The sequence below is a fragment of the Meriones unguiculatus genome, chromosome 17 (genome assembly GCF_030254825.1).
Source record: "Meriones unguiculatus strain TT.TT164.6M chromosome 17, Bangor_MerUng_6.1, whole genome shotgun sequence".
In the NCBI taxonomy this organism is placed as follows: Eukaryota; Metazoa; Chordata; class Mammalia; order Rodentia; family Muridae; genus Meriones; species Meriones unguiculatus.
In genome coordinates this window covers 22,956,770-22,979,060 of record NC_083364.1, presented here as the reverse complement: position 1 = coordinate 22,979,060, position 22,291 = coordinate 22,956,770, and the positions used below count along the sequence as shown (strand labels likewise).

Below are 22,291 nucleotides of genomic sequence, written 5' to 3'. Positions count from 1 at the left end.
GCTGCCTCATCTAGCCTCAACAGGAGAAGATGCTCCTAGTCTTACTGCAACTTGATATGACACTGTGGGTGATAACCATTGAGGCCTGCCCTGTTTTTTTCAAGAGAAACAGAGGAGGAGTAGATTGCCTGGGGAGGGACCAGAAGAAAAGGAAAGAAGAAAGGAGGGACAACTGCAGTTGGGATGTAAAAAAAAATAAAGTAAAAAATAAAAGAATAGATTAATGCCAGACTTGGTAGAGCATGTTTAATTCCCATACTCAAAGGGTGAGGCAAGTGGATCTCGGTGAATATGAGGCTAGCCTGGTCTATATAGGAAGTTCCAGGACAGCCAGGGCTACACAGAAAAACCCTGGCCCCAAACACTACCAGTAAAAAATACATACACATATCATTGACTGTCTTTCATGTTCCAGAGTGAAGACATCTAATAGACGTAGTTCAGAGAGGACAGAATTAACTGAAGAAAGACCTAGAAATTCTTCTTGTGAGGCTAACTTACTGTGACTCTGCCACTTCTGCTTGGGTGAGGAAGATTTAAAAAACCCTAAACCTTCCTCCCCTTCCCTTCCCACCTCATCTAGAAAGAAAGCTCAAACTGGGGGAGACAGGAGCCCTCTGGCCTTCGCTGGATTATAAGCCAAAGCTGAGCTGCAGTCCATAGCCAGGGCTCAGGTGTGTCTGCCACATGAAGCAAGGACACACAGCTGGAGAACCGTGCCCAGGCAGCATAACAGCACAGCAACGTAGCCTGGCTGTGCCCAAGAGATAGAGGAAGGGCAGTGGGGGGGGGGGAGGCAGACTGCCCTGGGACCTACCCACGCAGTTACAGTGCTTAGGAGAGACAGGGCTATGCCACCCAGGCAGGCGCTGAGAAGGCTGGGTGTAGATGAGAAGAGCTGACATAGAGAGTTGGCGTGTGGAGGGGAGCCTGATCCTGAAGGTAATGGGGAGTCTTGTGGTGGGGTAGGGGATGAAGAGCAAATACTGGCTAATGCAGTGGTGAGTCAGGCCCCCATGCAGAACCTTCCCGGGCCTGAGAGCAGGCCCGCATGCCCTACCCCAAGCTACAGGTAATAATAAAGACGCTACCAGAGCATGGATGGTTCTGGGAAATAACACCGTCAGTGGGGGCTGGGGAACTCTGAGAGAACAGAACTAGAAAGGTGAGGTCGAGGGTCATGGGCCTCTCCCACAGGCTGGTCTTCCAGGCCTCAAGGTGTGTTGATCTTCCTCACTAAAGTCTGTAACCAGCGCACACATACATCCTGTTCTGCTAGGAGGTTGAGTCCAAGCTGTTCTAATACAGAAAAGTGACTGGGTGCATGAGACATTTCCCATAGTAGCACTGATTTGGCAGGGATCTGCAAACAGTTTGCACTACCGAAAAAAGGCAAAGTTCCCAAGCATCTGGGGAAAGGATAAGGCTATAAGGGGAAGAGCCAAGCTCTCAGGAGGTAGATGAGATGGGCAATGAATAGGAGACGCCTACAAAAGGACATGGGAGAGTGGACCACAATCCGCAGCGCACCTGTCGGGCAAACGGGGGGAGAGCAGGGCTCTGGGTTCCACCCTCAGCAGAGCAACAAAACAGTATGTGAAGGCTCACAAGGTGGAGTCAGTCAGGCAATGGCGTGAGTCTGTGGGACTCAAAAGGTAGAAGACAGCAGTGCTAGCTGCGGAGGGACAAGCATGATTTCTTTTCTATGCTTTCTAGGCAGATACTGGCCTATTTATTTATTTATTTATTTATTTATTTATTTTTAATTTCGGGCACAAAGGGAGATGCTGGTATCTCCCTGGCCTCTGTTGTCTCATGCCCTGCCAGATTTGGGAGGCATGTCCCATTTGTGCCACCATGAGGCCGTAGCCTTGACTCCAGGCCTGGTGTAGGTGGTGATCCTCCAAGAAAGGAAACTGCTTTGGCAATGCAGGCCCTGCTGGGCTGACACCTTCTCCCTGTGCCATCCCAGAATCCACAGGACCTAGGTCTCGGTTTCCGCATCGGTATATTCAGAGCCCTCGAGGAGCCCAGCACCGTCCTCTGGGGCACAAATTTCTGCAGCCCTGGGCCGGAGCACGTCTGCAGCCTTCATTCTGCTGCTGCTGTTTGATGTTTGGCTAGAGTGCTAGAATCCTGATGACGAAGAATGGAATCTCCCCAAGGAACTAAGTCTAAAGGCATGCCCTAGGCCCACCTAATGTAGAGAGACTCATTAACAATCTCTTCTCGTGTGACTCTAGGTGGTGTCAAGGCAATAATTAGAGCAAACCAGCATACCAGTGTATTAAGAGTTCTCTAGAGTAACAGAACTTAGAGAATGAATCAATACCCTCTCCCTCTTTATTTGTATCTACCTATAGACATACAGATAGATAGGTTTGTATAGATTTATTTATTTATTATATTTGGGATTCATGCATACGACATATATATGATATAACTATGGGAGGATTTATTAGAATGGCTTTCAGGCTGGCTCTAACTAGTCCAACAATGGATGACTACAAACAGAAGGCCCCAAAATCCAGTAGCTGTTTAGTCCACAAGGCTGGATGTCTTCTGTATACACTGGAATCCCGAGGAAGTAGTTTCAAATGCCAGTGAAGGAATGGACTTGCTATCTAGGGGGTGAGGAAGCGGGCGAAAACAGAGCTTCCCTCTTCCCTGTCCTTACACAGGCTTCCAGGAGAAGGAGAGGCCCAGAGTAGAGATGGGCCTCTCACCTCAAAAGACCTGGATTAAAGGTTCATCTTCCCACTTCAAATGATCGAATTAGGAGAAAAGATTCTCTCAGAGGTGTGCTCAGCCATTTTTGGGTGTTAGTTAATTCCAGATGTAGTCAAATTGACAACCAACAACAGCAAAAGCAGATGGCCAGCTTGAACTGGCCTCTCCAGTCATATAGGCAAAGTTCCTGTGAGGCAGCCAGGCCAACTGAGCACACTCAGCCCTGAGGCTGGGATACAATCTGGAACTATCTCAGAGGCCAGCCTAGAAGTGCCTCTAGCCGGAGATTAACAGGATTGCAGAGCCCATTAACCCCTCCCCACCCTGCATCCCAGGATGAGGCAAGTGATCCCCCACTGGGCAAGGGATCTCCACCTGAAGAGCCACACAGACTGACACTAGGACCACTCATAAACTCACTACTGGGTTGTTTAGACCCCGAAGCTCTGGAATGTCACCAGTCAACACCAGCACATGTCATTTTAGGGGCACACACCTGTAAGGAGAACCAGGGTACTTTGGGAGCAGGGACCAGGTCCAGTGCTCAGTGAATAGTCTCCACTCTACCACGTGTACCACAGCTTGCTCAAGTGGCACCGGCTTGAGGATCAGTGGTTCTCTATAAAAACACAAGCCACACAAGCTGCTGCATGTCTTTAATGCCAGCACTCAGGAGGCAGACACAGGTGGATCCCTATGAACTTGAGGCCAGTCTGATACACACAAGTTCTAGGCCAGCTAAGGCTACATAGTGAGACCCTGTTTCAAAAACCAAAAACAATATATGTGTGTGCATCCATATATGTATACAGAAAGACTAGAGGACATTGTGTGGCTTGTTCTATTGCTCTCTACCTTACTCTCTTGAGACAGGTCCTCTTGTCTCTGTCCTCCACAGTACTGGAGTTACAGGCTCAGGCATGTGAATAGGCCCAGATTTTTTAAACTATGATGAGGACTTGAACCTGGGTCCTCAGGCTTAAGCAGCAAGCACTCTTACCTGTTGAGCCATCTCCCCAGCCCATATACTTGGTCCTTTCAGTGAGAGCAATGAGCACCAGCTAGGGACTGACACATCACTAGTGACAGCAAACCTAAGAACTTGAAGACACAGCAACATCCCCCCCAACACACACACACACACATACACACACACACACACACACACAGAAGCAAGCACGCACGCACACACACCTTTTTAATGTGAACAGTCTCCCACTCTTACACCTCAGGCAGCTGATTTCATGAACTAGGAAAATAACAGGGGTCAGCCCCTCCCAAATACAAGGGAGGAGCCTTATCCTGAGAAACTACCTTCCTGATTGTGTCTCCTCTGCCAGCTAAGTATAACATCTCCCATGTTTACCAACAGAGACACTAGAAAGGAAACAGTTCATGAGCAACAGGAAAAAAAAAGTTAAACCTTCACTTTGCATTTATGTCAAAATAAATTCAAGGTGGGTTACATCTTGAATGCAAAAGCCCAAAGTAGTAGCATCTAGTGGAAATCAGACAGACACTATTTATCTAGCTACGTGCCAGAAAGGACAACACAGAGTGCTAAAGTAACTTTAGAAAGGGAAAACATTCAATGTTTTGCTAGAATGAAAAAAAAAAAAAATTGAACATCAAAAACTGCCACAAACGAAAAATGTAAAAGCTGAGAAAAAAAAAAAATGTGAGAGAGGCAGAGGGAGGAGCAGAGAATTGGTCTCATTAATATTTAATGACTTGAACTATGGGCTGAAAAACCCATCAAGCCCTCAGGGGAAGCCTGCATGGGGCACACCAGGCTGGTTTAGCTGTGTAAAGGGTGTATTATTATCCAGGCTTTGCATCGAGGCATGTGCCTCACAGCGCCTTTAGGCCCTTCCTCTCGAGGGAGCCCCATTTAATCCCTTCTCACAACCCCAAATTTGTGACTGTCCTCGTTCATCTCCTCAGAAAGCTGGGAGCTCCTCAGCTGCAATGCCCAGTGCCTGGCATGGTCCCAGTGAGTCCAGATTCCTCTCCCTCCTGCTCCATGATGTTGGGTGCCAGACAATGGTAGATGTTGGTCATAGGTGCCGCAGGCGAGAGAGAAGCTCACCAAGATGCTGAGCCTTTATTTTCCGAAAGGAGCAGAGGGGTCAGTCTTTTTTCCAAGAAAGCTGAAACCCTTGGTCACAGGTGAAGAGGACTCAGGCCATCCACTGTGCCAATGCCTCTTCACAGAGGACCCTCAGGCCTCCGGAAGCCTGATCTTCTTGGGTCTGTGGCTACCTTCTTCCCAGCACAACATTATGGGGCCAGATTTCCCCTCTGGGCTGAACTGAGTTCCCAGCAGAACTCAGTGAGAGAACGGACTAGTTGGAAACAAGACAGCTGTCCTGGATGAAGAACAGTGTCCAGAGGGGAGTCCTTGTAAATATCACCCATTCTGCCCCAAAGCAACTCCTGTAGGGTGTCAAATGCTCTCAAAGTGTCTTTTCTAGTCATAAAGTACCAGGAGACACAGAAACGACCATGCCACCTAACCTGCCCCACTTCCTGAGCATCACACCTCAGGGCCTCTGAAACTGGCAGCCATAATTCACAGATGAACCCAAAATAGGTAACCACCTGAGCTAAGCCAGTGCACACAGCAGGACTATGATCACAGCAGAGTGTCACTGGCTCTGTCACCCTACAGTGGCAGAGTGACAAGGCTGTATAAGAACAACAGGCATGCAAAACTGCAAGATTCATTTACTTTGCAGGTGAGGCCCATGGCACCAGGCCTTGGGACTTATCAGCAGTGGCCAGTCCGAGGCTCCATTCTCCCCTGGGCAGTCAGAAGCATCTCTGAGCTGAGCTCTAGGCCAAGCAGGCTATGCCGACACCAGATACCTCCATGGCTGGCATCCAAGCAGAAATGGACAGAGATCAGACCCAGCTAATGTCCTCATTAACAATGCCCAGCATCCTGGTAGGTCAGCTCCACTGTGGGCTCATCCTCAAGACAGACATCAATCAGGTGGCTGCTATGCACACTAGAGCCACTGTGAAATGTAAGTTGGCATGGCAGGCCTCCATATCTGGTCCCATTCAGCTTTGACACTGAACCCAACCAGGATGAAGCTGACCAAACAAGAGCACACACTGCCTGGACCCAGACCATTCTGCAACAGACCACACCCACTAACCCCACCAGGATACTCTGCTATCCCGAGCAGCGCAGGCTACTTACCTATTTCAAGGGATCTCAGCATGTCCTAATACCCATCCTGTGGACTCTGTTCCTGTAGAGAAACCAGAGGAGACTGTGTGAAGCCATCCTTGACTCTGTTTCTTCTGGACGCAGGCATACTCGCTTAGACTGTCCTCCAGGCAGGACACTGGCATCCCTGTTCCTAAGGTTGCCTTGTGATGCTCCTGACTCAACCACATGGCATATGCACTTTCCTGTCTCCACACACAATTGGGACTGCAGTTTGTATCAGGTCAACTTCCCTCCTGATGAGGTTGAGAGGTCAGAGATATGGACACTTAGCAACCTCTTTCTCCTCCCAGAAGGCTGCATCATTAGAGTCTTGCTACTCCACGTAGCATCTTGTGTCTCCCTGACCTTCAGTCCACACCTTGTGGGATGACATTTGCCTTTCCCAAGGCTCCCCAAAGCTAGCTCCAACCGTGGCTCCCAGTTCCGGGCAAGTTGTAGGACTTGGCCCTGGAGTGTGAAGTACACACGGTGTGTAAGCTGGAGCATTGGTGAGACAGCAGAGGTGCCTGCTCAGCACACAACTCCACCATGGGTTGATGGAACCATCACTTCCTGTCTAGATTGTCTAGCTAGTCAAGGGACACATTCCCTCTTGGCATATCTGAGCCTAGGGACACTGCCAGAGTGTCTATGTCATAAAAATGAAAACATGTATGGCACGGACAGTCAGAGAGGGATGGACAAAGAAGGAGGCATCTCTGGGGTCCTATGAAGCAGGTAATAGTCTTCTCTGCTCTGTTGTTTCCAGGTTGTTCTGCGCCTCTGCCCAATCTTCCTGTGTGGACTCCATCTGCTTGGTCTCAGAGGTGGATCTGTCTCTGTCTTAGCCTATCAAGCTTCTGAATATGAATTTCAACTAACCCTGTTGGGGGGGTTGCAGAAGGGGTATGTACAGCAGAGAATGAAGGGAGTACTCGGAGCCTGGCTTGCTCCTCTGGCAGTCCCTGAGGCCCTCTGGTGGCCATATTCAGGCCAGGCTGTGTTGCTAGAAGCTGCCAGGCCATTCCGCAGACAGGCTTCAAGCAGAAAGGAGAAAGCTGGTTAAATGTTAAAGTGGGATCATGCACTTAATGTTAATGTGTGGGTGAGCGTCAACACTCAACAGCAGAGGCAGAAGGGAGTCAGGCACATGCTAAGGCAGGAGGACCTGCCGATACTGGAGGAACGGCTGGAGAGAGTTGCCCACTAACCCCCCAAGCAGAGGCAAAGCCTGTGGCTGGGGAATGAGCCCTGCTCTAGGCATGACATTTCTGGGACAACTTTGCTTTTAACTTAAATGTTAACCTAGATTTTTGTATCACAGAGAACCATGTGACTTTGTTATCAGCCCTGATCTTTGAAAAGTCTCTCACCAGGGCTCACTACATGCCACAGCCTTGGCCACATGATCTGTGAGCCAACATCTGGCTCCCATTGACAGTCCTGAGTAGGTATAATTCCCCATTTCACAAATGTGAAAAAACAGAACTGGACCAAGCAGGATATGAACTCAAGTCTTCCTATCCCCAGGGTTTCATACCCCTCACCCAGCAGGGAATGGCATGGCTACAAAAATAGGACCCCTGCCATATGAGACTCCTAGAGAGATGGTAGGAAAAAGGTGCAGAGGTAGAGGAACTTTGGGATGCAGGGTGATGGGGGTCAACAGAGGGCTGGGTCTCTTTCTAGGAGTGCTCTCATCACAGGGGCATGGTACAGGTATGGTCAGGGTAGAGTAACTATGGCTAGCTACCTTGCTGAGGATCCTGAATCAGAGGGCAAATGGGAAATAACAAAAGAGACTGGATAGGGCAGTTAAAAAGAGGCAGATCTAGTGATGGGACTCATGACAGGGGATCCCCATCTTGAAACCCTTTGAACATGCTGCTGATGTTCTACAGGCTCCAGGGGCACTGGCCCGCCCAAGGACCACTGGGTGCTTTGCCATGCTCCATTTCTCCACTGAGGACAGATAGTCTGAGCCTGCCCTAGTCATAACCCGCCTCCCAGGCACACACATTAGGTTACTCCACCAAACCATGTAAATCTCGAGACACTGCCACCACCTGCCTAAACCCCACAGACCTACTCAGACTCTGGGGAGGGTCTGCAGCTGTGTCACAGTGCCACTGACTCAACCACATGGCTTTAGACTGGGGTACAAGCCTGGTTCAAGCTTAAAGGACAGACCAGGAGGCTACATGCCAGCAAGGGCTGACTATGTGGAGACTTCCACAGGTACGAGATGAGTCAGGCCAGCTGAGGCTGAGAAGCAGGTGACTTAGAGTCACACATGCGCACCATGGATCAGGATGACCTGCCTAAGAGCTTTCTCGGTACCGAGTGTACTGAGAAAGTGGCCTCCTCAGGCTGCAGTCTTACATGGGCCTCCTTAGGCTCTGCTCTGTGAGCAAGGGTAGGATTGAAAATGCAAGTAGCTAGGAACACGCCCTTCCAGCAGTCAACACGGGCACAGATAGAGAGTCTTCCAGCCACCCGGCAGGGAAAATTCATTCTGCTCAATGACTGGTACCCACCACAGCGGAACCACTCCTCCTGACCCATCACAACAACACACCAACTGCTACAATGGACACTGATGCACAGCCCATGTCTGGACACCCCCTCCCCCCCCCCCCGCAAATCCATTTCCATCTACCATGTCCTTCTGGGTCTAGGTTTCACCATCCCACCACTACATGACCCTCAGAGTGCAAGAAGCACTCCAGGATGCCAAGGGGCCTTGTCCAAGGATCTCTGACTCCTCCCCAACTCCTGACAATCGGCCCAGAAGAAGCAGAGCTCTAGCTTTCCAGCTAGGCATCTGTTGAAGAGCTCCAGGCTGGTCTGGGGTCGAGAGGAACTCAGTCTGAATCCATGTGTTGCGCAAACAAGGACAGGGTATAGCCCTACTCTTACAGAGGCTAAGAAGTGCAAAGGGTGCTTGAGACTAGGAAGAGGCGACCTGGAGGGGTGTGTGAGAGAAAGAGAGAGAGAGAGAGAGAGGGAGAGAGAGAGGGAGAGAGAGAGAGAGAGAGAGAGAGAGAGAGAGAGAGAGAGAGAGAGACACTGAAAGGAGCCAAAGCACACAGACTGAGAGTGGTATAGCAGCTGGGCCCTGGTGAGACTAAGGGCTGGGCCCAATTCATGCAAGAGAGTGTTGGTCACAAGCATCTGTGCATAAAAGTCATGAGGATGGCACAGCTAAAGGGACCCAGGTGGGCACTGGCTTGGCTGTGCTCAGAAGTATCTCTGTCATCCGAGCCAAGTGCTTTGTGCCCACTTACTTATGTGACAGACCCTAATATTAGGACCTCAAATGGAAGGTGGTTGCAGGCAGCAGAAAGCATCAGATACCTCAGACGATACAATACCTGTCTGGACATAGCCTCAGAGCACAGGGACGAGCTCCAGCAGTACTGACATGTCACCATCCCACGCTCACAGATCCTGAGACATCACCCCCCCACACCCACCCCCGGAGCAGGCAGCACTTGCTCTGAATGGACCATATACAGCCTGGATACTGGACCAGAGGAGAGGTGGAGGGGCTGGGATCCTTGTGGAGTTGCAGACTCTCTGTGCATAGCTGGTCTTACTTAGGGAGAGATGGTTCTAAAGACAGCTTGGCCATGGCGCCATCCCCCGGCTTTATAAAAGTAGGCATGTGTTCTGTATCTCAGATTGTTAGCCCACATTATGAGTCTAGCCTAGAAGTTAACACAAATGGAAGCATTTTCTTTCTTTTCTGTCATTTCTAAATGTCTGAATCTACAGGGAAGTGAGAGTTCCCTAGTACCCTGGATAATCTGATAGCTGACACTGAAACAAATACAGTAAAATGTTGCATGTATGCAGCATTTAATTATTTAAAAATTAAAAAGGGAAGGCCAGGGTACCCAGGCCTCTTGCCCAAAGCAACTTCCAGGCTTGCAGACTGTCCAAGGCCGGAGTCCCACTGAGGAATGTAGGGATATCTAGGGACGAGATCCAAGCGGAGACACCAGACAAGGGATTCCCAGTAGCGCCTCCTCTTTCATTTCTGAGGCCTTAGGAGTAGCGAGGTGCGTTGGGGAGCACCCCCTTGGCGGAGCCAAGACCCTTCCCTCACCAACGACCGTGACACCCTAGGAAGTTCCCCAGCTTCGCCGCCCCTGGGTCCCTGTAAAGTTTCTGTAGCTGCCGCGTGCCTGCTTCCAGGCGCTCCTGTGGCTCTCTCAGGCTGCGGGAGCCGGGTCTTGTTCAGCCCGACGGCGGCATGAAGCTGGCGCTGTAACCAAGTCGGACAGGGCCCTGAGGTCACGCACAAAGAGACCCACCCCCAAGCGACCCCGGGTCTCTAGGGGGTCCCAGTGTAGGCGAGGGCTCGGAAGGGCAGAAGAACTGGCTTCCGAACCCCACCCAGACCTTGAGTCCGAGCCCAGGACCCTGTCTCTACCCTAGTCCGCGTTGCAACCTAGACGCTATGCCCAGCCCGACCCCCAGCACCCAATCCCCCAGCACCCACCCAGTCCCGGCGCAGACGCGAGTGTCCAGACCTAGGCCCACAGCCGGACCCCGCCCACCCGGCCGAGCTCACCTGGCGCGCGGCGTGGGCGGCTCCGCAGCGAGGCCTCCGCCCCCAAGACACGCGTCCCCGGGTCCCCCGTCGCGGGGGGGAGCGGCCTCTCCAGCGCTCTGCACCCAACACTGCTCCAGGGCCACAGCTCGGGCGGGTTCCGGTGCGGGTGCGGGGCTTAGGGAACCCTCCTCCTCCTCCTCCTCCTCATCTATCCGGAGCAGTCATCAGGCCAGCCCTCCCACCCCTCCCGCGGCCCGTGCGCAAAGCGGACCTGGCCGGAGAAGAGGCCTCCGCCCCGCCCCATCCAACCGAGAATTTCCCCATTGGTAGAGAGACGCGCCCCGCAGCCCGTACGGATTGGATGGATGTGCACAGATTGCGGCTTGCTGTTGGGCTCCTGGTATTGTCAGTCTTAGCCAAGATCGGCCCCCTGGCAGAGCAGGCCCAGGCTTTGACACCTGCCCGGAATGTTGCGGTTGCAACGGAGGCAGAAGGCAGAGTTGCCCCCTCCCAGCCACCTTCCGAGGACTTCCCCCTGAGCCGGACCTTGTAGGACCCGGCTATCACTCCCGGATTCCAGCAGCGTTGTCTCCAACATCACTCCCAGTTCGCAGGTATCCTCCAGCGCCTGCTGTTTGCCGGGACACTGAGCGTCGATCCTTTTTTATTGTCATAGAATGGTATTTCTCCTACGCCCTGCAAAGGAGGGTTGGGCTGCTACCCGCCCCCCCCATTTTACAGATGGAAAACTGAGGTCTGGCTAGGTTACTGTTTGCTTTAAGTCGTGAATTCAGTCTTCGGACGTCCAGGCCTGGGGGGCTTGTCTCACTGTCCCAGAATATCTGCAAGCGAGGACCAACAAGGTTAGGTAGGCTGGCAAGGGGTGAGGACGACCGCAGCGATATCAAGAGCAAAACCAGACGCTGGTAAAACTAAGGTCTGTTTCTTCTGTGAAGCCTGTATTTACAGAGCCCCTGGGCACACCCCCGCCCCCTACTCCCCGCTGCATAATGCTATGCTTTCCCGCGGCAATGACAAGAGTTCTCAGTCTGGGAAAAGGCAATTATATGTTTTTCTCTCCCCACTCCACCCTGGTGCCCCGATTTCCTCTGCCTTGCTCCGAGTCTCGGAGAAGCATCAAGGAGCTTCATCCACTTCCTGAAAAGATTAACACACATTTCCCGGCCAGGTAGAGAGCACACCAGTCACATCTCTGCAGTGACAGTGACAGTGGAGGAGATGCTGTAAAACAGGAGATGGGAGTGCAGAGAGGCAGGGGAAATGGATCTGGCCTGTGCTTGCTTACAAGCCTTCCACACTCTGGACGCACCTGGAAATGAGCAACTTAAGGCCCCTCCAGAGAGTGTTAATGGAGGCGGGGGGCGGGGGGGGCGCTACCCTGACAGTCATATTTCACCCATCTGTGCTGAGTCCAGTGTGCTCACACAATAATGGTTGCTTGGCAAGAACAAAGAAAGTTAAATGCCTGGAGCTAGACTACATTTCTGGGTCCACCTGGGTTTAGCTGTGCTCTAGCAATAAAAATTGATGCCAGGAGCTTTTCAGAGTCAAGACAGTTGCTACTAATCCTTTGGTACTGGTACTGAAAATGAACCCATTTGGCATCCTGGCACTGTTGCAGCTCTGGGAAGGCAGAGCGAGCACCCCCAAGAGAACAGAGTCCTCCCAGGAGGTAGCTCTCACTATGTAGAGCAACACTGCAGATGCCATTCTGGCTAGGTTGCTGTGTGGTGGAGGATTCTCTTTCCTCTATTAGAAATGGATTGAGTACATCCAGCTGTCCCCTGGCCTGTCTCCAAAGGCATTGGCCCCCTGGCCATCCTGGAGCCCTTCTCTTGAAGACCTTGTAGTTCTGTGTCTACTTCCCCATACTTACTGATGGTACCAAAGAGGCTGAACAGTCTCTTCTGCTGGAAGAGGGCAAAAGGGAGACATAGCCTCCCAAATTAGCCCAAGCTAGTATTGCCCCTCCCAGAGACCTGTCTGCTTTAGAGCCCGATCACCAGCTGCGCAGAGAAGATCAGGGTGGGTAGAGCCAACTCAGCCAGGTATCAGGGCTGCTGTCTTACAGTTTCCCTACAAGGCAGGGGTCAGAAACAGAGCAGAAGCCCACAGGGACCAATAGTCCAGTGTCGTCTCCTCCTCCTCTTCCTCCTCTTCTTATTCTCCTTCTCTTCCTCTTCTTCCTCTTCCTCCTCTTTCTCTCTCTCTTTCTCCCTCCCCCTCTCTCTCTTTCCTCTGGAAATCTCTGTAGGGACAGTGCTGGAGAAGGCCACAGAGAGAAGGTGTATTGGTTAGGAAGAACTTCCTGACTAGTCAGTACTTAAAGACTAAAAAGGGTGGTTACAAAAAAAAATATATATATATATATATATATATATATATATAGTGAGCTCCTGTTCTGAGGACTGTGCAATTGAAGGTGGAATGGCAATAAGCCAGACTCAATTGGGGGAGAATGTCAGAGTGTATAACTAACAAAAATAGGAGCTGGGGTTCAGATCCCGTCACACAGCCACCTGCCCCCGTGACAGGATTTGAACCGCCATCCAAAATGGTGTTACATCTCTATTAGTGATATCCCACTCTGAGGTGCATGGCTTGGTGCTTTGGAGACACGCTACTGTGTATCTGCTAGCCCATAACCAGCCCATGCTCATTTATTCCCAAGCCTACTTGTCTTTAGCCTACTATAGACCAGGTGGTCTGGCTGCTCTTTTGGAGACTTCTGGCAGAAGCACAGGGTGATCGGGCTAAACCTGGAGGGCCTAGCTAGGTCTGCCACCTGCTGGCCACTGGTCATGGTGCACAAGTCCTCTCCTGTCTCAGGAGAAACACAGGTGGGTGAGGCTGTGAGAGAGCAGACACCTGCGGCTGGGTCTGACTGCGCCTTTGTCTTTGTCTCTCCGGAGTTAAAGCTTTCTGCGAAGCGTCAGCATTTCGGTTTGGGACCATGGCACCTAGGTCTTCAGTCCAGCTACTGCCACTTGACATCTTTACAATTTTTTTAATTACATTTTATTTAGTGTGTATGTACCACGATGTACATGTGGCGACCAGAGGACAATTTAAAGGACTCAGTTTTCTCCTTTCACCATGTGGGTCACAGAGCTGGAACTCAGGTGCCCAGGTTTGACAGCAATCACATAACGATCTTGTTTGCTCTTTAATTTACTTCAACTGAATAGCTTGTGGGCTGGGCAATTATATTTGCATCTATAAAATGGAGTGAATGAGAACTGAGTATCAAGACACTGGGCTGAGAGCCTGCAGTACATTATCATTGTCCTTGGGGAGTACTCGCCTTGGGGAGGGCCTCTGGTGCTCCACCTGAGTGATGCTCAGGCTCCTGACACAACCTGATGCTAAAGAGAAGCCCCTGTGAATGCCTCGACCCTCTTCTCAGGGCTTCAGTCATTGCCCAAACAGCTCAAGCATGGTCAACTCCTCATCCTTGGGGTCTGGATCTGCAGGACAGCCTCCATGTCTACTCAAAGACTACGGAAGGCAAGGTAGAGCAGAAGTCCAAGTTCTGTGGTACTTCCTGATTCAGGGACTGCAATAGATAAAGCGTCAGTCAGAGGCCAGGGACAGTCTGGGTTGAATTGGGGGCGACAAAGGAAGGGAAGGCTGTCCAGGAGAGATTAGAGTATGGTCTAAAGGTTACGATCAGGACCCAGTCTAACGGGTGGGGCTTCGGCGCCAAAACCCGGCGGGGTTCAAAGTCTGTCTTCATTCTCGCAGAGGTAACGCGCAGGCTGAGATGCTGTGGCAGCATAAAGGGAATAGATGCCCGCACAACTCCAGCCTTGGTGCAGTTCCAGGCTTGGCGCAGCTGCGGGGGCGGAGCTCCGAGTCTCTGAACGAAGGCAAGTTCAGCCAACAAGGCCGCGGCTGTGGGCTCTCCGCTCCGCCCTTCGCCGCTCCGCCCAATGGCGAGCGCACTGACAGCGGGCCGGGCGGGTCCTGGGCTGGCGGCTATGGCGCGCGGGTGCGGCACCCGGAAGTCGGCGGCGGCGGAGGCGGTGAGTGTGCGGCGGGAGGCTGGGGCTGGCTGGCTGCGCTCCTGGCGGGCTCACCCCACGGTCGGGCACCGTGCTCCTGGAACGCGGTCTGGACCAGGTTGGTCGAGGGCGAGACGGCCCGCACCTTCTCGTCCTAACTCACTTTTCCTCTTTTCGAGGCGTAAAATGGAAACTAACAGGTCTGTCTTGGCACAGTAGTCCGACAGACTAGACCCTCTCTGACAATTAAAAGCAGCCCCGCGGTACTGGAAGACGTTTCTGATTATCCCTGTCAGGACTGGGTACGGGGAGGGGTTCATGGCAGGCAGGAGCAGACTTGCTGTGTAAGAGTCTAGATTGGAGGGACAGGGTGCTGCATGGTTGTTTGCTGGGTGGAGGGCTGCAGTATCCAGCATTAGGGACTACTCTGGAGCCTAGTCTTGTCGCCTCTCTCACCCTGAAGCCTGCTCTGAGGCCTCAGACCTCACAATATGTCAGAGTAGGCAGCAAGTGCTGGGTCATTCCTATGCCTGGTATGGGCTTTACTGGGTTGGCTTGGTAAACCCTCGTTCCGAATGGGAGGGCATTGCGTCTAGTCTGCATCCAGGCCACTCTAGGCACTTTTGCAGCCCAGGTTTTGCTTGCTTTCCTCTCTTAGACAGTGGACAAAAAGGACCCGAGGTTGAGACCCACCTGTCTACCCTCAGCGTCTTCCCTGTGCTTTTCTCTGCCCGATAGGCCACCTCTTTAGAATGAACCTTATGCCCTTGCACAAAGTCCCTGATCCCCAGCTCCTCTCCCCTCTCCCGTGAAGTGTGTCTTGCTGCCTGGGCCTCCTGACTACTGTTTTGCCACAACTGGGCTGAGAGCCATCTTCTATGAGGTAGATGTGACAGCTATAAAGGGACAGCTGAATGACGCTTATGAAAGACTTCCTCTAGGCGCTTTAACGTCAGTATTCATTGGTCCAGTCTTGTTCTCAGTGAAGAAAACTCTAGGTAAGGAGTCAGATGCTTCCAAGGCTGCTCTAGGCCAAGGTGGTTGGTGGCCAGGCTTGTGCTCCTCTCCTTCTCCCCAGGACCTCCTGAATCATGTGATCTGCTGCAGAGGCTGACTGTTGCCAGATAGACAGAGCAGAGACTCTGTCCCTCCTTCAGATTCCTAGTGTCCCTCCAGGAATGTAGGATGCAGTGGTGCTCCCATCTCTTCAGGTTCCCTTACCATGGTCCCCAGCCCCACATTTTCATTTTACTTTTGTGTCTTTATTTCACTTAAGTGTTTTGGGGGACACACAGCAAAGAGGCACAGCTCCCAGCTGTCACTCTCAGTAGCCTGAGAATTTCCCCTTGTTTTAAGGGCCTAAATTCAGGTCACACCAGGCTTTGATGCTGAAAAGAATTTCAGGCTAGCCAGTTTATGAGGTAGAGTTGGAGACTGTATTAAAGATATTTCAGTAGAGGCTTAAGCATGAAGACTAGGCAAAAGAGATGCCCAAAAGAAAGTAAAACATACTCCAGGGCTTGGGCTTGGGTCTTCTCCAAAGCAACTCATTGGGTGAGGTTTAAAAGTTCTGTCTTATCACTTGATGGCACTGCCAAGGTTATAAGGTAAAAGTTCAGCCCTCAAGGCATTAGGTAGGTATCTTACTGTGAACATTGAAGATCTCTGACCTGCCTGGGTAAAGAGATAAGGCCATTTCAAGGTCATATACATTTTTTCATGCCTTAAGCCTGGGTTATTGCTATTTTAACATAAAATACCTGTAGATGAGGCTGGACATGGTAATTCCAGCACTTGGGATTCAAAGGCAGGCAGAACTCTGTGAGCTTAGTCAGGGATAAACAGGGAGATCCTCTCTCAAAAAAAAAAAAAATCTGTGTATGAAAAGAAAAGAATGCTAACTCTCAACAGCCATTGCATTGGACTGCTTGCTTCTCAGCTGACAGAAGGCTTTACTCCCATGGCAGGATGAAGCCCTGTTCTTGCTTTTCATGTCCTCATCATTTCCCTGTTTCCATCCTGCCTCATGTGGACTGCAGTTCCTTAGTCTGATCACCTACGTGCTTGGATGTAATCGCAGCCCTTCCCCAGATGTAGGTGACCACCTGTCTGCTGCCTGGTGCTGAGGACAGGGAGGCTTGGAGGAGTCCCAGAAGCAGAGCCAAGCTTGCTGTAACCCTCTCTGTGGGGAAGAGCCAGAGCCCATCTTTTGGTGATGTGTCAGCTTACAACAACAGTGGCTGCAAGCCTGGCATTTGTTGGTTCAGACTTGGTAAAGGGCTCCTAACAAGGTCACCTCAAACCAAGTTGATCTTTGAGAGATTATCTGTACAATTTCTACCTTTGTTTGTTTGTTTGTTTGTTTGTTTTTCAAGACAGGGTTGTTTTTTTTTTTACTAGCCTTGGTTGTCCTTGTGTCCTTGACTGGCTTTGTATATCAGGCTGGTCTCCAACTCAAAGAGATTTGCCTACTTCTGCCTCCCTTCTGGGAATACAGGCATACCAAACCAAGCCCAGCTCTTCCACCTCTCCTTATCTCAACTATTCATTGTTTGTTCTTTGAGGTGGGGTTTCTAATATAGTCTTGACTTGCTTAACTTGCTCTGTAGTCCAGGCTGGCCTTGAACTCATCAGCCTCCAGGGTGCTGTCAACTTTTTTATTGTGTTTTTCTTAAGTAAGTGCATATGTGTTTGAGAAGTTCGATTAGAGTCTTGCTGTGTTGCCTAGGCTGACAATGGATTTGCTGTCCTCCTGTCTCTGCCTCCCACGTGCTAGGACTGTGTGTGTGTGTGTCACACCCAGCTTTGTTTTGAGATTGCAAAAATCAAGTATACAAACTTTAAAGATACCAGTGTGCATCCATGTTCCAGCAACTGCTCCCATGATACTCTGTGGCAGCTTATGTCATACCGGCCATGTGTCTCAGTGCTTGCTTCTGTCCTCTCTTTGGGGAAATTGGGAGCTAGAGGTGGCTCAGTAGTTAAGAGCATTTGTTCTTGCAGAGGATCTGGGTTTGGTTCCTAGCATCCATATGTTGGTTTACAATTCCAGTTCCAGGAAACCTGAGACCCTCTTTTCCTTGAACTCTGCTGGCACTAGGAATACACATGGTACACAGACATGCATGTAAGCAAAACACTCATATACTGAAATAAGTCTTTCTTAAAGAAATTCCACATTTTATCTGGGTGTGGTGGCACACACCTTTAATCCCAGTACTTGGTGGGCAGATCTCTAAGAGTTTGAGGGCAGCCTGGTCTATGTAAAGAGTTCTAGACTAGCCAGGGCTCTTGTTTCAAAAAAAAAAAAAAACTAAACAGAAAATGCCCTATTTATGTATTTAATTTTCAATACAGAATGAGGTGATGGCCAGGCCTGTCCCTGTTGTGGGGGGGTTGGGGAACAGGCTGGCCTTCTTACTGAGGGGAGGCTGAAATCCACAGCTTTCTGTCATACCCATAGTATATTTGGTTGGTGCTGTTCCTTTGAACTGTGAAGAGACAGTGACACCCTGGTGTGAGGCTGAATTAATGTCTTCAGAACATTGGGAGATCTGAGGAGAAGGCATCGCGGGAGACAGTTTGTCATGGTGAACTGCTGTTTAATAGCGGGCTTGAGCAGCATCGCCTTACAGAGCTCTGGCTGCCAAGATGGGAGGAGAAGAGGGTGCCACATCCGATTGGTTGCCGGGAGATCTCTCAAGCCAAGGTCTCAGGAATGCCGACACTGTGTTCCATGTGTGTTTACCTCTTCTGCTGCCAGCTCCCTGAAGCCCAGATCACGGCCCATCACATCAGAAGTTTCTTGGGTTTTGCCCTGCCCAAAAAGAATAGCTTCGCTACCCGCTGCCAGGCGCTACCACAGCCAGCAGTGATTTGACTGCTTCAGGTGGACCGAAAGCCCAAGAGACTTTTCCAGACTCACAGACTAGGTAGCCCTAAAAGTACATTTTCACTCCCGGTCATTAAAGTGTCAGCTGATTCTAGAGTCACACAGCCTCTGTCCGTAGCCTTGACCCACACAACCCTGGTAGATTGTCTCAGGCTGTTAGATCTCCAGTGGGAAGTCAGAAAAAAAAATGCCTGTCCTTTGTGTCCTGCATTTCCGCCTTTCTGCCCACACGTCTGCTTGCCTTTTCCTCCAGGCCTCAAGTGTATCTTGCACACTGCTCAGGTGAGTGAGGCCATCGTCAAGTAGTCCACCTACGCTCTGCCCTGTGCCCCTGTGCTCTGTTCCACGATGCATCTGCTCGTTCTTACTGTCTGCCTCGTCTCCTGCCCATCGTAGGGAGAGAGCAGGGTGTCAAGCTTTCTTCTGAAGAGCTTTGGAATTAGACAGCTCTCTTTGTCTTGAAACATGCCAGCTGCAGGAGCGCAGGTTTTCAGCACCCCACTTGATGGATTCTACCAAGGAGCCCAGCCATTCACAGGCAGAGGCAGAAGCCATTGCTGGTCCCCAGGCATCTGCTTCCTGTAGTCTGACTGTCCTGAGATCAGTTGGTTCTGTCTGCCTTCTGACCCCATGGACAGGTCTTGCTCATCTCCAGTCACTGGACAAGACAATGATGCTCGCTGTCCTGGCTGCCGCCTCAGGAGCAGGGGCTTGCTGCTATTTGTCATTGTGTGCTGCTCTAGGAAAGGACTAAGCGTTGGAAGGATGCAAGCTGGCCTGGAGCTGTGAGGCCTTCAGGTGTGATGTGTTTGAGCTAAGGCATGTATGAGGCTGTGGGTTCCATCCCCAGGACCACATGCACATAAAGTGCTAAAGGCTGTGGACCTTGTCACTGTGTCGCTTTGGAGTCTCTGGTACTGGCACAAGGCCTGACATAGCTAACAGGGAAGTACTGTTACTAGACTTAGAATCACAACCTCTGTCCCAACAAGCTCCATCACTGTCCTCAATAAACCAATACCCAAATTAAGGGGCTGGAGAGATGGCTTAGCTGTTAAAAGCACTTTCTGTTTTTGTCAGAGGACTCAGGTTCAGTTCCCAGCACCTGCATGATAGCTTACAACTATCCATAGGCACACATATGTATACTGACATGCATGCGGACAGAACACTCATAAACTAAATAAATCTAAAAAATATTGAAGACCCAAATTAATAGTGAAAAGCAGAAAAAGATTCTTCAGTGCGGGTCCATTGGGAAGGACAAGGAGATTCAGGAACATGCTGGCCCCGTGCTTACCTCCAAGGCCTGTTCAGCCAGGTGCTCCAATTTCAGGTGATCATATCCTTTAACAGTGCTGGCTGGGGAAGCTGCTGTCCTTGTGTTTATAGTCCTTAGAGAAGGACTTCTGAATGTAGCAGATTAGTAAAGGTACTAAATAGGGCATAAGGTCATTAATTTAAGGAACTAATAGTACTGTTCAGCCTTACCTCAAGGCTGGTACATCCCAATGGCTTAAAAGTTTAGGGAAGGTACTAAAGAGCCTGTAAATCCTGGCTGATCCTCTCCACTGGGGCACCCCCTGAGATCTAACATCATCGAAGGGTCCTTATCAGTGAGGGCACAGTTTATGTAGGACGGCAAGTCTCTCTTGCCAGGCTAGCCTAACCTGTGAGGCCATCTGACAAGGTGTATATTTCCTGGAAACCATTCCCGGGACTGTCCCTGACTTCAGCCTGTTCCCCCAGCTGGAGATCCATGGAGAATTCAGTTCCTGGGATACCTTGTTTTAACCATTTGGATTGTCAGAAAAGGGTTTATTTAGTGTGTTCCCACTTTGTCCAGACATGCCAGTTACAGTGCAGCATTGATCCAGCTAGGCTGCTAGAAGATGATTTTTTTTTTTTTTTTTTGCTAAAGCCTCCTGTATTTCAGGCTGGCCTTGAACTTGCAGAGTGGCTGAAGATGACCTTGAATTGATTTTCTTGTCTATCTCCTAAGTGGTAGAAATTTATGTATGTACTTACCATGGCCAGGATGTAAAGATTCTGTTATTTTAGTTTTCCATTGCCACAGCAGAATAGCCAAAGCAGGCTGACTTGATAAAGAAAAGTTTTGGATATTGAGAGTACAAAAGGTATGATCCAGACTCTCGCAAGCCCACGACTTCCACTGGCTGCATCACCAGGTAGATGGCAGTGACAGGAGCATGTGTGGAAAGGCTCTTGTAACGACTTCTTGCTTTTCCAAAAGCCCCATAAGCCTCCCTTAGTATTTTCCAAGGCCAGTATCCTCATTGACCTAAGACCTCCCTCTAGGCCTAAATTTTTTCTTTTAATGCATTTTAATGTGTATGGGTGTTTTGTCTACATGTATGAATGTGCACCACATGCATGTAGTACTCTTAAAGGCCCTTGATGACCAGAAGAGGGCACTGGAGTCCCTGTTACATAAAGTTTGAGACTCAAGTCCTTTGGAAGAGTAACCAGTGCTTTTAACCCCTGAGCCATCTCTCCAGCCCCCAAGTCCCAAACTCTTAGAGGCCCCATCAGCTCTCAGCACCACGGGGCTGATAAAGCTGAGTTTGAGATGTATCCAAATGTAATGAAAGTTCTGATTTAAAAAACAAAACAAACAAACAAACAAACAAAAAACAACACAGAAATATTATGGGAATATGTTTTTGTTTTAATCCCAGTATGGGATATGGGGCTGCTTCAAACTGTCCACTTAAGGATTGACTATGATTTGACTCATACTCTAGCAGGGGCCAGCTGCAGAAAGTTTCTGCGGTTGTGTGAGGTTTGGAATTCTGGGGCCTTTTCAAAGGTTTGGAATGCTGGGGCCCCAAGAGGCATCAGGGATTGTTGGTCAACTGCGGTTTATTAAGCAGTCATGTGTGAAGAAAAAATAAAACAAAAAGAAGAAATTAGATATCCTGACAGTGAAGATCTAACTTGCTCCAAGGAACTAATCAGCAGGAAGTACACTAATGATAACATTGCCCCTTTCCCTTTATTCTTTTTTTTTTTTTTTCTCCTATCTAGTGTTAGGGGGTTGAAAGGGTGGAAGAAAAGGGATGGAGAAGCGAGGAAGAAAAAAGCGCCCACAAGTAGCAAAAAGGCAAGCTACAGCCAAACCATAGCATCTATGAATAGCCAGGAAAGAAAGGAGCTCTTCAGACATTAGAGCACAAACTGGGGTGAAGGTTAACTTCTGCACCACTGAAGCCTGGTGATGCTGCCAGGCCTGAGGGGGTGGGAGTCTGATGTGATGGCATGGGACAGGCTGGATGGCTCAGCCAGACACCTGGGGATTGGCTAAGCATTTGGGAAGCCAAGTTGTGCCCCTGCCTTGCACTACCCAAACAAGGCTGATCCAAGAGCCTGGAAAGGGGGGATCTCACTCTGGGCTAGGAAAGGGAGTTAAAGACAGGAGATACAAACCTTGTACAGTAAAGCCTGTGATCTCAGGACTCAAGAAGTAAAGGCAGAAGGAAAAGGAGTTCAAAGTCAGCCTTGGGCTATATAGTGAATTCAAAGCTATTGTAACTTAAACTTCAGTCTCATGGGAAGGAGCTGACATGAGGTCAGTCTTCAAATGAGCTTTGCTAGGAGACAGGGTCCTGAAGCAGGGGAGCAGGCCCTCAGGTCCAAAGGAGAGTTCCATTTTGAAGTGCCGCTATGTGTATCATGATGGGATCTGAAGGAAAGATACAGCCCTAAATTCTGGGATAGAGATATATCATGGCCATAGACAGCAGTGATGGGACATTAAAGGAGAAGAGAATCTTCTTTTCAAAATGTGGCAAACAAAGGAGTTTTGTGACTCTTGGGTTTTTCACGGAGGGGTAGGCAAACTC

The 22,291-nt window shown here is 50.1% G+C and overlaps 2 protein-coding genes across 9 annotated transcripts in view; one reads left to right on the top strand and one right to left on the bottom strand.

The window, feature by feature from the left end:
• The window catches only part of Arvcf (ARVCF delta catenin family member), a 54,373-nt gene extending 43,582 nt beyond the window's left edge, over positions 1-10,791 (bottom strand). The window contains exons 1-2 of one of the 3 annotated variants that reach the window (XM_021645186.2): positions 10,530-10,791; positions 5,939-5,990 (exon numbers count right to left, since the gene is read on the bottom strand). The gene's annotated coding sequence lies outside the window, so the exon portion shown is untranslated. The remainder of the gene's footprint in view (positions 1-5,938; positions 5,991-10,529) is intronic. The other 2 variants (XM_021645184.2, XM_021645185.2) reach the window with 2 other exon arrangements.
• Positions 10,792-10,905: 114 nt separating this feature from the next.
• The window catches only part of Tango2 (transport and golgi organization 2 homolog), a 41,715-nt gene continuing 30,329 nt past the window's right edge, over positions 10,906-22,291 (top strand). For 2 of the 6 annotated variants that reach the window (XR_009586871.1, XM_021645205.2), the window contains exon 1: positions 14,509-14,654. The gene's annotated coding sequence lies outside the window, so the exon portion shown is untranslated. Of the gene's footprint in view, positions 11,126-14,438; positions 14,655-22,291 lie in introns of those variants that run through there. The other 4 variants (XM_021645207.2, XM_021645206.2, XM_060370036.1 and 1 more) reach the window with 4 other exon arrangements.